A 12881-nucleotide genomic window follows, 5' to 3' on the forward strand; every position below is an offset into this window, starting at 1 on the left:
TTGATACACCGACTCAAAATTTCAGACGGCCATTTTGACAACCATAGATACTCCAATACCAATAACTACTCACCCACTCATTGACTTTTAGGTCTACATACATCTCCACTCACTCACCTGTACAGTCACTCATACTTACAGTTACTCTGTGCATTTATACACCTATATAGACACTCACACACCGCCAATCATCCATTTAGGTACTGATACATCTAGTCAGTCATGCAAATAATTAATCACAGTAAAATGTACTCACCTATACAGTTAAAAACACTCAAGTTCACTTACTCATAATAATACTAACAAATTCTGTGTCTTCCTGCAGAAAAACAAACAGCACATGACACAGATATCCTTGCACTATGGCGCATACAGCCACTCCCAAAATCACACACTCTCACATATAGATAGTTATATACTCTTACACACATATACACTGCGTTTCACATATGTAGTTACTGACACATGTACAACTAAGATATACATTCAATCACTAACACACCCATACATACACTCACCCAACCATACAGTCCATCACAGATGCACTCTTAAAAACATGCACCCACTGAATCAGCCACTCACACATCTAGTCACAGAGTCACACACACCCTACCCACACAAACACTCAGGCACCCATACAGATACTCAGACAACTAATCAATAACCCATATAGACACTCATATAGCTATTCACAAAACCATGCAGCCACTTATACACCAACACACAGACACATACAGACATTCACACAGTTTAGTCACTAGTCTGCAGTAAGATACATTTAATGACTCACTTATAGACTCAGTTACGCACCTAGAAAATCATCACACACTTGTACACCCACTTATTTTTCAACAGGCCTTTCCCTATATATATTAAACATAATAAAACTGTTCAGAAACACATACTCAATGGATGACGTCATCAGTGATGTCATTTGAGATGTCATGAGTGATGTCACTGACCATGTCATGAGTGATGTAATATGTGACATCATCAGCAGTGCATTGCGGGGGCGCGAGTTATAGTTAGCTGAACTAACTATAACAGGGGAATTTCTAGGGTTTTGTACGAGGGAAATGTCCAGCTAACTATAACACCCCTGAAACCAATGTTTTTTTCAGTGAATTTCTAAGGTTTTTTAAATGCCAATTCCTAACTATAACGCCCCTGAAACCTTTGGTTTTTTCAGTGAATATATATATATATATATATATATATATTTATAATATTCAGAAATAAATTGATAGTTTCTTTTGATACGAAAATTCTCTTCATGATTAATTTATGGTACACAATTATCTTGTATATAGTCATTTACTGGCCTGGTGGCAGTTATGCTGTATTCTTGATATGTCTGTTACCCTAGCCCCCTGTGGGATATGAATGGTACGCCCTTTCTTGCTAACAGGTCCCATGTGCCTTTGGGGCATCCATAAGAAGCATGCCATGGGTGCACTCTCTCTGTGTCGGTTCCAGTCTGAGACTGCAAAGACTAAGAGGCCGTGGTTGCTCAGGTCTGGTCAGAACCTGTGATGACGGCAACAGAGAACTCCATCTGTGCGTGACCCCAAAGTGCCAGAGGACCCAGCCGGTGCTGCATCTTGCCCACAACACTGGTTTGGACGTGGCCGCATCTGCTCTGACAAAAGGCATTGCATGGCTGCACCTGTTCAGAGACATAGTTTGTAAGTGGTGGCATGTATCTAGAGAGCAGGCCTGTGCATGGGCGCATCTGCCCAGAGAAAGCCACCTATGCGGTTCTGCCATTGCTGGCCCCTGCAGGACTTGTTCTACTTACATTGTGATCAGCCTACTTCTGCCCCCCTCGTAGTGGCCCCTGACAGCTGCAACATCCTAGAGAGGTCCAACCAGGACCACGATAAACTAGCATCACCGACTCCAGCTCTGCTTGTTGAGTAGGCCAAAAAGCCATAGCGGATCACACAGATGGAGCTCCCGGCTGGTACTCAGCCTCCCAAGAGAGAAGGGGTTGGGGGAAGTGCAAGAAGGCGGAAGCCAGGCAGCTGTACTGGTTCCATAAAGATGGGTACATCATGTGTGATAAGATGATAGGCAGTGAACTGAAAAAGGCTGCACGCAAGCCAGTGAATGCCCCAACACTACCCCTTTAAAAAGCCAGTAAATGCCCCCACACTTCCCCGGTAAAAAGCCAGTGAATGCCCCCACACTACCCCTGTGAAAAGTCAGTGAATGACCCCACTACTCCCGTGAAAAGTCAGTGAATGCCCCCACTACTCCCGTGAAAAGTCAGTGAATGCCACAACACTAGCCCTGTGGAAATACAGTGCAAGCCTGACACTAGCCCTTTAAAAAGCCAGTGAAGGCCCCCACACTTATCCTGTGAAAAGCCAGTGAATGAATGCTCACATCGCTACATTTGAGAGGGAAATACGGAAGGAATGGTACTTGTCCCAGTTTGCAGAGCAGTAGTAGGATGAACGCAGGGGCATCAGAGGCAAACCAGCTCAACTGTGACTCCCCAAACAGCGTCTGGCAGGTATATTGAATAGGACAGGGATGGACTATTAAAAGAGTGATGACATTTATATTATAATGATGGCAGAAGGGTACATTTTTATGGGTTGATTTGCATTCCATTTGGAAAGTGACAAATACATTTTGTCTTGAAAATTGATTGCTGCGAAGTAGTGACAAATTGGTGTCTCAAAGTTGCATTCGTCAAATGATATGTGAAACAGCCCATTGTGGCCACCTGGGTATGAATGTGATTAGAAAACAAATCAGGAACAACTTTTGTAGCCAGGCTTAAAGAAGGACATGAGAGATTGGTGTGTAACTCTGTCCAATGTAATTTTCTTGACAAACACCTAGTCAACACTTAGTCAATTTACCTCCAGAGATTAGACTGGGATCAGTCCCAAGGCCTACACTAAGTCATGAAGCATAGTAGAGGATTAGGGTATATTTTATTGGCCCTTTTCACACATTCCCAAGGCATATGCATTATATAATAGTGTTGATTGATCACTGCTAGAGGAGACATTTGTGAGGAAACCTACCATAGACAATGTTGTGTGATTTTTTTTAGGATGGTTTTGCCTAGGAGGGAATGCCTGATGAATTACTACTGAAATTGGAGTGCAATCTATTTCAATGGCCATGAAAGAGTATTGAAACAGACATGATGTAACGCATCTAAGGACTTTTCTATATCCTCCAAAGGATAACAGAAAAGTTAAAACAGTTTAATAAAGTTCCAGTGAGAAGCTGCTCTCCGCTGCTAAAGGATGTTTGTTGGTGGAGTGGGTGCATAATAAAGATGTTATGTTATGTATATTTATGCAATGCACTATAAGCAAGCAGTGTATCCTGGCGCTGAAGCAGGAGCATTCTGGGCCGAGCCGAGGTCAGGCCTGCTTGAACAGCCTCATCTCCAGATTTTTGCAGTATTCAACAACTGAGGGGGCTGTTCTGATGAGCAGGGGCAAGTCCGTCCAGGCTTTAGGAACGAGGTAGAAGAAGGCATGACCACCTGTTCTGTGTATGTGGGAGATGTGTGCAAGTAGGAGTCTGGCAAAGCAAAGGTGTGGTGAAGCTGATGTGGTTGTTGAGGTGTGTGGGCCAAATATTGTGTAAGGCGTTGAAAGTGTGCATGATGAGTCTGAAGACCGTCACTCACACCCTGGTCACCAGCAGACTCGACTACGGCAACGCACTCTAAACCGGAATAAACAAAAACCTCACCCGCAAGCTACAGAACATCCAGAAGGCTGCCGCAAGACTGGTCCTCGACCTGCCAAGACACTGCCACATCTCCCAGCACCTGCACACACTCCACTGGCTCCCCATCAAAGCTAGAGTCACCTTCAAGATGCTCACCCACACCCACAATGCCCTCCACAACACCGGACCAGCATACTTGAACTGCCGACTCAAATTCCACGCACCCCAGAGGACCCTACGATCTACCCAGCTCTCCTACGCTGTGGTCCCCCGCACCAGAAAGACCAGTTCGGGAGGCTGCTCCTTCTCCTTCCTCGCAGCCCGAGTCTGGAACGACCTGCCGCTCCACCTAACAGACAACATCGCTCCCCATCTTCGCAAGATACCTCAAAACCTGGCTCTTCGACAGACCCCCCCCCTTGATGGATTGGAGCCTGCTAAACCCTCCTCCCTCACCCCCCAGCACCTTGAGACCCTTACGGGTGAGTAGTCACGCTTAACAAACACCTGATTGATTGATTGAAGTGAACTTGTTTGTTATTAGGGGGGGCAGTGAAGCTCCTTAAGGTGCAGGGTGATGTGGGTGTGGGGTATGGTGGGAGGTTGAAGGTGATCCTTGCTGCTGAGTTCCCTATGGTCTGGGGTCATCTAGTCTGTTCTGTGTTCATACCTGCAGAGAGGGTGCTTCTGTAGTCCAGTTTACTGGTAATGAGGGCCTGAGTAACAGTTCTGTAGTTGTTGGTGGGTAGCCACTTGAAGAACTTCCTAGGGATCTTTAGAGTTATGAAGCAGGAGGCAAAGGCTGCATTGATGTGGCCGTTTATGGTGAGTTTGTTGTCAATGCCTATCTCCTGATTCTTTGTGCAGGTTGTCAGGATGGGTGTGGGTCAGAATTCCATAGGACACCAGGTGGAGTCCCATGGCGAGGTGTTTTTGTCAAAGATCACATAAGATCACAACTTCTATCTTATCTGTATTTATCTTGAGACAGGTTTTCATTTACTCACCAACTTTGGTCATATAGGAGCAAAGTTGGATCGGGTGGTTAATGTTTTGTCAGAAAGGTAGAGTATGAGCTGGGTGTCATTGGTGTGAGATAAGATGATAATTCCATGAGCATGAATGTTGCTGGTGAAAGGGGTCATGTCAGTGCCCAATTTGAGCAAGTGGTTTCCGGTACTCGGCACCAGCACTTAATTGGCAGCGCTGGCACTTATGACTTTCTGACACTTAGTGGCACTGTTTGTCTTATTTACAGTGAGCACAGCAACAGTTGTTTACTAATTCAATATTCGTTAAAAAGTACTGCTAGCTTTGGGGGCCTGGAATAGTTTGAATTGTCACACTTGTAGGAGTGTGATGGTTAGAAGCTGGTTTGGCACTGTCATTGATACCACTAGTAGGGGCAATGGGTGGTATAGGCAGACAGGCCTCCTGAAGAGGGCCTTGGCACTTAATATTTTACAAATTAAGCACCGGGTCATGTAGGTGTTGAAAAGAGTTAGGCAGAGCGAAAATCCTTGGGTATCTCCACAGATGAGTTTGAGGGCAGGCGAGCAGAAAGAAGGCAAGCTGATCAACTGGGTGCAGCCTGTCGGGAAGGAGCAGATCCATGAAAGTGTGGGCCCTTGGATGAAAAATGTGTGTAGTCGTTGGGTAAGGATAGTGTGGGTGACAGTGTTGAAGGCTGTGGAGAGGTCTAGGAGGATGAGGACTGCCCTATCTAATCTGTCCATATTCATTTGGATGTCGTCTGTGGTTGTAATGAGTGCTGTTTCAGTTCTATGATTCGGTCTGAAACTGGATTCAGTGGTGTTGAGGTGCTTGTTGTTGAAGTAGGTGGCTAGGAGTGTGTTAATTAACCCTGGGCGTAGCGGGTGTAGTGCCTCTACGCATATTTCCACAGAGTTAAAAAAAAAACTCTGTGGAAATACGCTACGCTCCCTCCCAAAGTCTTTAAAAATATAACAAAGAAGCCACTTACCTGTTGTCTGCTGCCTCCCCTGCGTAGCCGCTCTCCGTCCTTCTCCTCGGTCCTCGCAACCCCTTCTGTAATTAAAAAAACACTACGTTTATTTAATTACAAAAGGGGACACGTGGAACGAGGAGTGGGAAGGAGAGCGGACAGGCAGGGGAGGCGGCAACCATCATGCAAGTGCCTTCTTTTACGTTTTTAAAGACATTTTGGTGGTGGGAGGGAGCGGCTAACTCCGCTCCACCATGGAGGCAGAGTTTTTTGCCTACTCCGTATTCGCCATGGAGCGCGGAGTAGGCAAATCTCTGCAAACCCCGCTGGCGGAGCGGAGTTACCCACCCAGGGTTAGTGTTAATCATCGTTTCTAGGATTTTCGCTTGGTAGGATAGAAGGGAGATGGTCCTTTAGTGGGTAGACGTCATCGGGTCTGCTGAGAGATTTTTGAAGAGGGGGAGTACAGTGGCATACATCCAGGCATCTGGAACGATGGTCGTGGTGTTAGAGGTATTCAAGAATGGGGTGAGTGTTGTGCTGATGGAGTCTAGTCTTCTGCTGAAGATGTTGTGGGGCAGGTGTTAGAGGGAACCCTGGAATGGATGAACTGTATGGTGGTTGTGGTTTCTTCCGTGGCAGTCAGAGTGGTTCTTTTGGTGTTGGAGGGGACTGGTAGGAATGCTGTGAGCCTGAGGGGTCCTTCTGGAATTCGAAGATGTCATAGATGCAGGTGATCTTGTTTGTGCTGAAGTCCTGGGAGGGGATGATGCTGGTGGAGCTTGCTGCTGAGGATGGGAAATCTTACACGAATGTAAAACATATATTTTCATATCATTTAAAAATGTGTGCTTAACACTGTGAACATTGTGCACTTAAAACAAAACTCCCTGCACCCTGCAAACTGCATTTTCTTGTGCATAGCCAAACTTGGACCATATTGAGTCTGACCTCATCTTCAATTTCATCACAACCATGATGTGGGCTTTCATTTCTGCTTTCATCGCATGTAACAAAAAAGTGCACTATTGAAATGCTTTTTGCTGTCATGCTGTCCTCAAAGAACTCCACTGGAAGTATTCCTTACACTTGCAACAGTTCAAGGAACAGTTCAAGGTTATTCTTGCCTGTCCTATATAGGCCCATTTATTTATACGCTTGTCATCGTTTTGAATGTAACTATATTTGGACCGTCACATCTGTTGAAATCAGTCAAAATGAGTGATATTAATCAGAAGGGGGGATGCGAGCACACTGCCTCACATACCAGCAGAGGTCGCCCCTTTGCATTATATTGAATGCAGTTCACAAATAGCGCTTCTTTGAATATCAGAAGTAGTATTTCACCAAAGTTGGTGCATGTAGTGCTGTTGATCTCTAGACACATCTTTCTGGATTTTATCCTTCATCAGTAGAGATCAAAAACTAATTTTATCAGGGGTTGCTGAGACTGCTGCCACAGTGCTCTCCGTTCTCAGTACCTCTTACAGGCGAATCTCCGAAAGCTGTGCTCATTGCAGAGTCAGGAATTGATTCATACCAAATCCGGAGAAAAGGCTATTCAGAATCAGTCTTGCCGGTGGTAGTCTTGCTCAGAAGATGCAGCAAGCGCCTCGGTGCGGACTTTCTAGAGTGCAGCAGAATAGGAGAGCGCGCACACCACGTGGTCACAAAGATGCTAGCAATGGATAAGAAGGCGGGCTGTTACGATACAGCCTCGCCACAAGCCCACAGCGAGGCGCTTGCTGCATCTTCTGTGTAAGACTACCGCAGACAAGGCTGATTCTGTATAGCCCAATCTTCTGATTCGGTCCGAGTCAATTCGTGACTCTGCGGTGAGCACACTCCTTGACCCTGCCGACCTCTGAGCATACCTCATTTTTGTGGTGCCTGGTTCCTCACGATAAGCATTGGGTTGCCCAGCAGACTTCCTCTCCTTGGGGGTGAGCATTCCCTGTGTGCTCTTCAGACATGCTTTTTCAAAATTCAGTCATTTACTATGCGTGCTTTTTTCATCTTGAGTTTTGTCATCCCACCATTCCTTCCATAATTATGGTTTTACTTAGTTCCTGCCCAGGGTGCCCCATGTGAGTACCCCTTGCCTTCTTAACACTTCTATTGATGTGCAAATTGTGTAATTCTTCCAAAATTCTATCAGGTATGGTGGCAAAGAGAACTCAATTTGACCCACTATCTTTAATTTCCCAGCATGGAGTGGTCATTCCATGTTTCTGTTTCCCAGGTGTCTCCACAATCTGTTGGTCCTGATGAGACCCCACTTCACAAAGGGGGTTGAAACGTCATCGATACATACGACTACTTCTTTTATCTTTCTGCATCCTTGAATAGTACAAATGTATTCTGCCATTGAGCGTTTCTCTACATTGCGTATCCATATGTAATCTAGTAAGAACCCCTGTTCTTTTGATATAACTTTGTAAAAGTAGCATTTTCACAATTATTACTTAAAATCTGATTTTACCATTAAAAAGGGCTTTTAATTCTAATTCATTAAACATCAAACTCGACATTCCTACCTGCTCCCAATTGAAAATGAATGCTTGTTAAATGTAACAAGTTAACCCAATGTCATCCTATTGCAGAGGTAGGCCTTGCAGTAGTGAAAAATGAATTTAAGTGATTTTCACTACCAGTATATTTAAAAGGTAAAGGACATTTACAACCTTTTAAATACACTGCACCCTGCCGTATAGTATGCTTAGGGCCTACCGTTAGGGTGACATATGTATTAAAAAGGAAGGTCTAGGCCTGGTAAAGATTTATTTTTTCCAAGTCGAAATGACAGTTTAGGCAGCTCACACAGGCTGCATGGGCAAGCCTGAGACTTGTTATGCAGGCTACTGAAGTGGGTAGGACAAACAGTGTTGCAGGCCCACTGGTAGTATTTAATGTGCAGGCCCTGGGTACATGTAGTGCCACTTTACTAGGGACTTACAAGTAAAATAAATGTGTCAACTGGGTGTAAGTCAATTTTGTCATGTTTAAAGGAAAGAGCACACGCATTTTAGCACTGGTTAGCAGTGGTAAATTGCGTGGAGTCCTGAAAGACAACAAAAAGGGGTTCAGAAAACAAGAGGGTGAATGCACAAAGGTTTGGCCCTGCAGAAAGGGCCAAGTCCAGCACATATAATGTGGCTAATTACTGCCCATTTACCTTGTTGACAGCCCTTGCTAAAATAGTTAACAGAACCATTGCTTTCCAGCTCAGAGACTTTTTTGGAATCTAACAACATCTTGCATGACACACATGTGGGCTTCTGCACACATATAGGCAAAGACTGCTTTTATAGAATTTCAGGATGCTTTTTTGAAAGCTGCTGATAAGATGTCTACCTTGGTCTTGATACAATTAGATTTATCAGCAGCTTTTGACACAATGGACTTGCTGATAAACAGCGTTAAGAATTCTGATATCACAGGTACAGTATATGAATGTTTCTCCTGTTTTCTCACAAATCATAACCAAAGTGTGATGATCAATCAATTTTTGTCTCCTACGATATCTGTGACTTCAGGTTTCCCACAAGTTTCAATCCTCTCTGCCCTACTTTTTAATATTTATATCAGCCTCTTATTGCATATTTGACGAAATACAAAGTTTTACTCCTATGTGGACGACACACATCTTATCTTCAAAACAAAAGGATCACCAAAAGATTTTACATCTGCCAATATGCCTGCAAATTATGAAATGTTAGATAGACCTTAAATGGCTGAAAAAGAATAGGGATAAAACAGTGGTTCTCCACTAGTAGTATGGGACTCAATCCTTTAGCTAAAGAACCTAGGCACATGGCCTGTCCCCCCCAAACCACAAGGAGTACTTTGGTTTCAAAATTGAAGCCACTTTGAAAAGCACCAATCTCAGGGACAGTGGCCACATGCCCCTTTCTGTTATGAAAAAATCTTAAACCGATTCTTTGACTAATCCCAGAAGATGGCAGAAAATCAGTGGTTGCTGCCACGATAGGTGCTCTTTTGGACTATTGTAAGGGCCTTAATTTGGGCATTGAAAAAGGCCAACTGAGACATTTGCAAATGGTCCAAGCTAAAGTCGCTCATTGTGTCTGCCATGCACCTCGTTTTATGAAGGCTGGTCCTTTGCTGCTCAAATTACTTTGACTTCCTCGCCACAAACCAGCTTTAGTTAAATCTCTTTGTATAGCACGCAAGTGCCTCTTTGGTCAAGCCCCTGATTTTCTGAAAGCAAGACGACCCCTTACACAGCAACTAGGACATCGAATTTTCTTCAGGTTCCACCATTATAAAACCCTAATTGGGTGGGAGGGCATGTGCATTGCTTGGACTTCGACTCATATCAGCTACCCTTTGAGTATATGCCGATGCATTCACATGTGTCCTTTCATAAAAAGTTGAAAACCTCTTCTTTTAGCTCTTCCTTCCCATTTAAAGTCATTAGCTTCTGGCAGCAAAAGACATTCGAGTTTTCGTGCACTCAATAAATTATCTGTAAAATAACCTAACATAATATGTAAACAAATTCGATAAAGAAGACCGAAGATGTCATGAAGTCAGAGGTGAGAGCCTTTATTATTACAAACACTTCACTTGGGGCCTCATTACAACATCAGCTGTCTGTCCGCTAGACCGCCAATGGCGCAGTCAATAAAAACTATAAATGCTTTGATGTACAGAACACCGTATTCTGAGTGTACCGCCGGGTTAACGGTCTGTAGTTGGCGGTCCCATCATGGCGGCATGGCTCGGCCATTGAGAAGGGCAGCAGCAGATGCCGCCGCGGTGCAGTGCCTTCGATTTGTCCGTGCACTGAGTGCCATGCACAATGTAATGCATGGCACACAATGCACATACGAAACAAAAGGATCCACTCCAACCTCAGACTGATGTACAACCGTGTATTCCCAGACTACGTGTGTTTCCTACAGTGGTGGAAAGAACACATCTTTGTTAAAATACCCCTCACACACCAAAAGGACCCTTGGTGTCATGCTTCATCATAGGGGTCTTCCCACCCCGCTGCAGGATGGGGCGTGCTATGACCTACGACTACGCGGTAGCACTGTTCCTAAAAAACAAGACTACGTTTGGTGTAGGAAAGTGAGTGGAAGGGTCAGGAATGAGTGAAAGAGGGATTCTCAACTAAAAAATACCTGGCTCTATGGACTAAATACTTTAATATTCCTTTGAGCTGGTATTGTTAAAAGTGTGGAATAGGTTGGAGGTACAATGCTATGATGAGCAGTCCCTCCTATGTCGTCAAGATGTTTTGAAGCCCTCCCCTGGCTTCTTCTTCAGGACCAAAAAGGATCCCTTCTACACTCAAAGCAAAGCCCAAAAAGTATCAAAAATGTGTACCTACATGTAGTCACTACTATGTGGTGAGCATGCCAAATAAACATGCACAATATACAATACCCCAATAGGTATACTACTTTACGCAAATGTGTTCTTAGTGAAGATAATACCCCATGAGCTTGGAAACGGGTGAGAAGGGTGCCTATAGTCACACAAACTCCAAGGTCACTGCCTCTCCTCAATACAGTCTCCCCGCGGCTCTGTGGAACCACGTAGTAGTGACTACATGTACACACACATTTTTGGTCATTGCTTTGAGTGTAGAAGGCATCCACGGGTATGGCGGTCCTGGGATTACTGAACTCATAAGAAGGCCTGTGGTCTGGATCCATATCTGGAATGGGTATTCAGTATTTATGTGCGTGATTTACAGCCATAGTAGAGCACACTGTACCGTTTTCAAATGAGGCTTTTCCAGCAGTTTTAGATTGAGCCCTTGTGACAACAGTTCAATACAAATCACTTTTTTTTTTTTTTTTTAATGTTTACAATTTCTAAAGACAGGCACAATTTTTGTACTTTGTTCCGTTTTAACCCTATGGACATTTACTAGTTGCTGAGCAGCTTTTTTTTAACATCTGCAGATGTTATAGCCAAATGGTGCCTGTTTGCCAGTCGGGTTTTTGATCTATGCGTGTTAAGCTCAGCAATATTACATTAAATATTGGAGCATTTTTGCATAATTGTTATTATTGTGTTTTTGTAGTCTATTATTACCCAAATAAACTAATTTAATGTTGATGAGCAAACTTAACTTCAACTTTTTTGAATATTCTAAACGCTTTTTCTATGGAAAAACATGTGATAGAAATTCAAGAAAATCAAACATAGTTTACAACTGTGATACAAAACTATAAACCATATCAAAAATAGTTTGTTTTAGAGAGTACGTTGACCGGCAGCACGTTGAACAGCTGACGTCCTCCTTTGTCCGATTTAGTCTTAATTTAATGATTCAGTTTAGCTTCCTGTTTAAGTACTGGTATTGCTACACAAGACATTTAGACTTTCATCTTGTCCTGTTAACTCCTGTTCTCCTTTTCTATTCCCCTGTTACTGAACAGGTGGGAAGCCGGATGGTCATCATCGCTGCAGGAATACTCCTGGTTCTGGTGGGTGTATTTAGCAAGGTGGGAGCTGTGTTTGCCACCATCCCAACACCTGTGATTGGAGGACTTTTCATGGTGATGTTCGGGGTCCTCACCGCTGTCGGAATTTCCAATTTGCAGGTAATGTGTTGAACTTTTTAAGACCAACCTAATGACAGTGGCTCGTTTCCTGTGCCTTCGCACGTGTGAGTAGTTCACGGATGCATGTTAGATGTCTCCTTCCTGCTGTTGTCAATTAACCTTGTCTCCTTATCAATAAATCTTTGCCTTTGTGATTTTTGGGTATGTCTCTGCATGTTTGTTCTATTGAGAATGTGTACCGCCTTGAACCTTTGTGTTTGTTAGGCTGTGACTGCACCTTGGTGTGTTTGAATATGTTTGCTTCTTTGTTATTTGTTTAAGTGTGTATATAGGTCTTTGTCTCACAGACGTTACTCTTGTGTGGGACTTCATACTTCCAGTTTGAAAGCTCAATGTGAGGGTTGTGGTAATGTTGGACGTTACTGTACCACTGTGCGCAACTTGTGTATGTTCCCGTTTTTTTAAATTTGTGTGGCCAAATCAGTATGCAAAGTGGAAACGTATTGGGTTTTACCAATAACAGAGGAAGATACCGCACCTTTCACCGATTTTCCTGCCACTTAACTCTAAATTGGGCACACAAATACCTGTGGGAAAAACGACCACCATAGGGTAAAGGTATTAACCACAGGAATTTTCTGTGTTCAATGTTAGTGGTACCT

The 12881-nt window shown here is 43.8% G+C and overlaps 1 pseudogene across 1 annotated transcript in view; it reads left to right on the forward strand.

The window, feature by feature from the left end:
- The window catches only part of LOC146854205 (solute carrier family 23 member 1-like), a 260981-nt pseudogene that overhangs the window by 179978 nt on the left and 68122 nt on the right, over window positions 1–12881 (forward strand). Inside the window, exon 8 of the transcript XR_014980995.1 lies at window positions 12094–12258. The product of XR_014980995.1 is annotated as a solute carrier family 23 member 1-like (transcript). The remainder of the gene's footprint in view (window positions 1–12093; window positions 12259–12881) is intronic.

This window comes from Triturus cristatus, chromosome 4_1 (genome assembly GCF_964204655.1).
Source record: "Triturus cristatus chromosome 4_1, aTriCri1.1, whole genome shotgun sequence".
Classification (NCBI taxonomy): domain Eukaryota; kingdom Metazoa; phylum Chordata; class Amphibia; order Caudata; family Salamandridae; genus Triturus; species Triturus cristatus.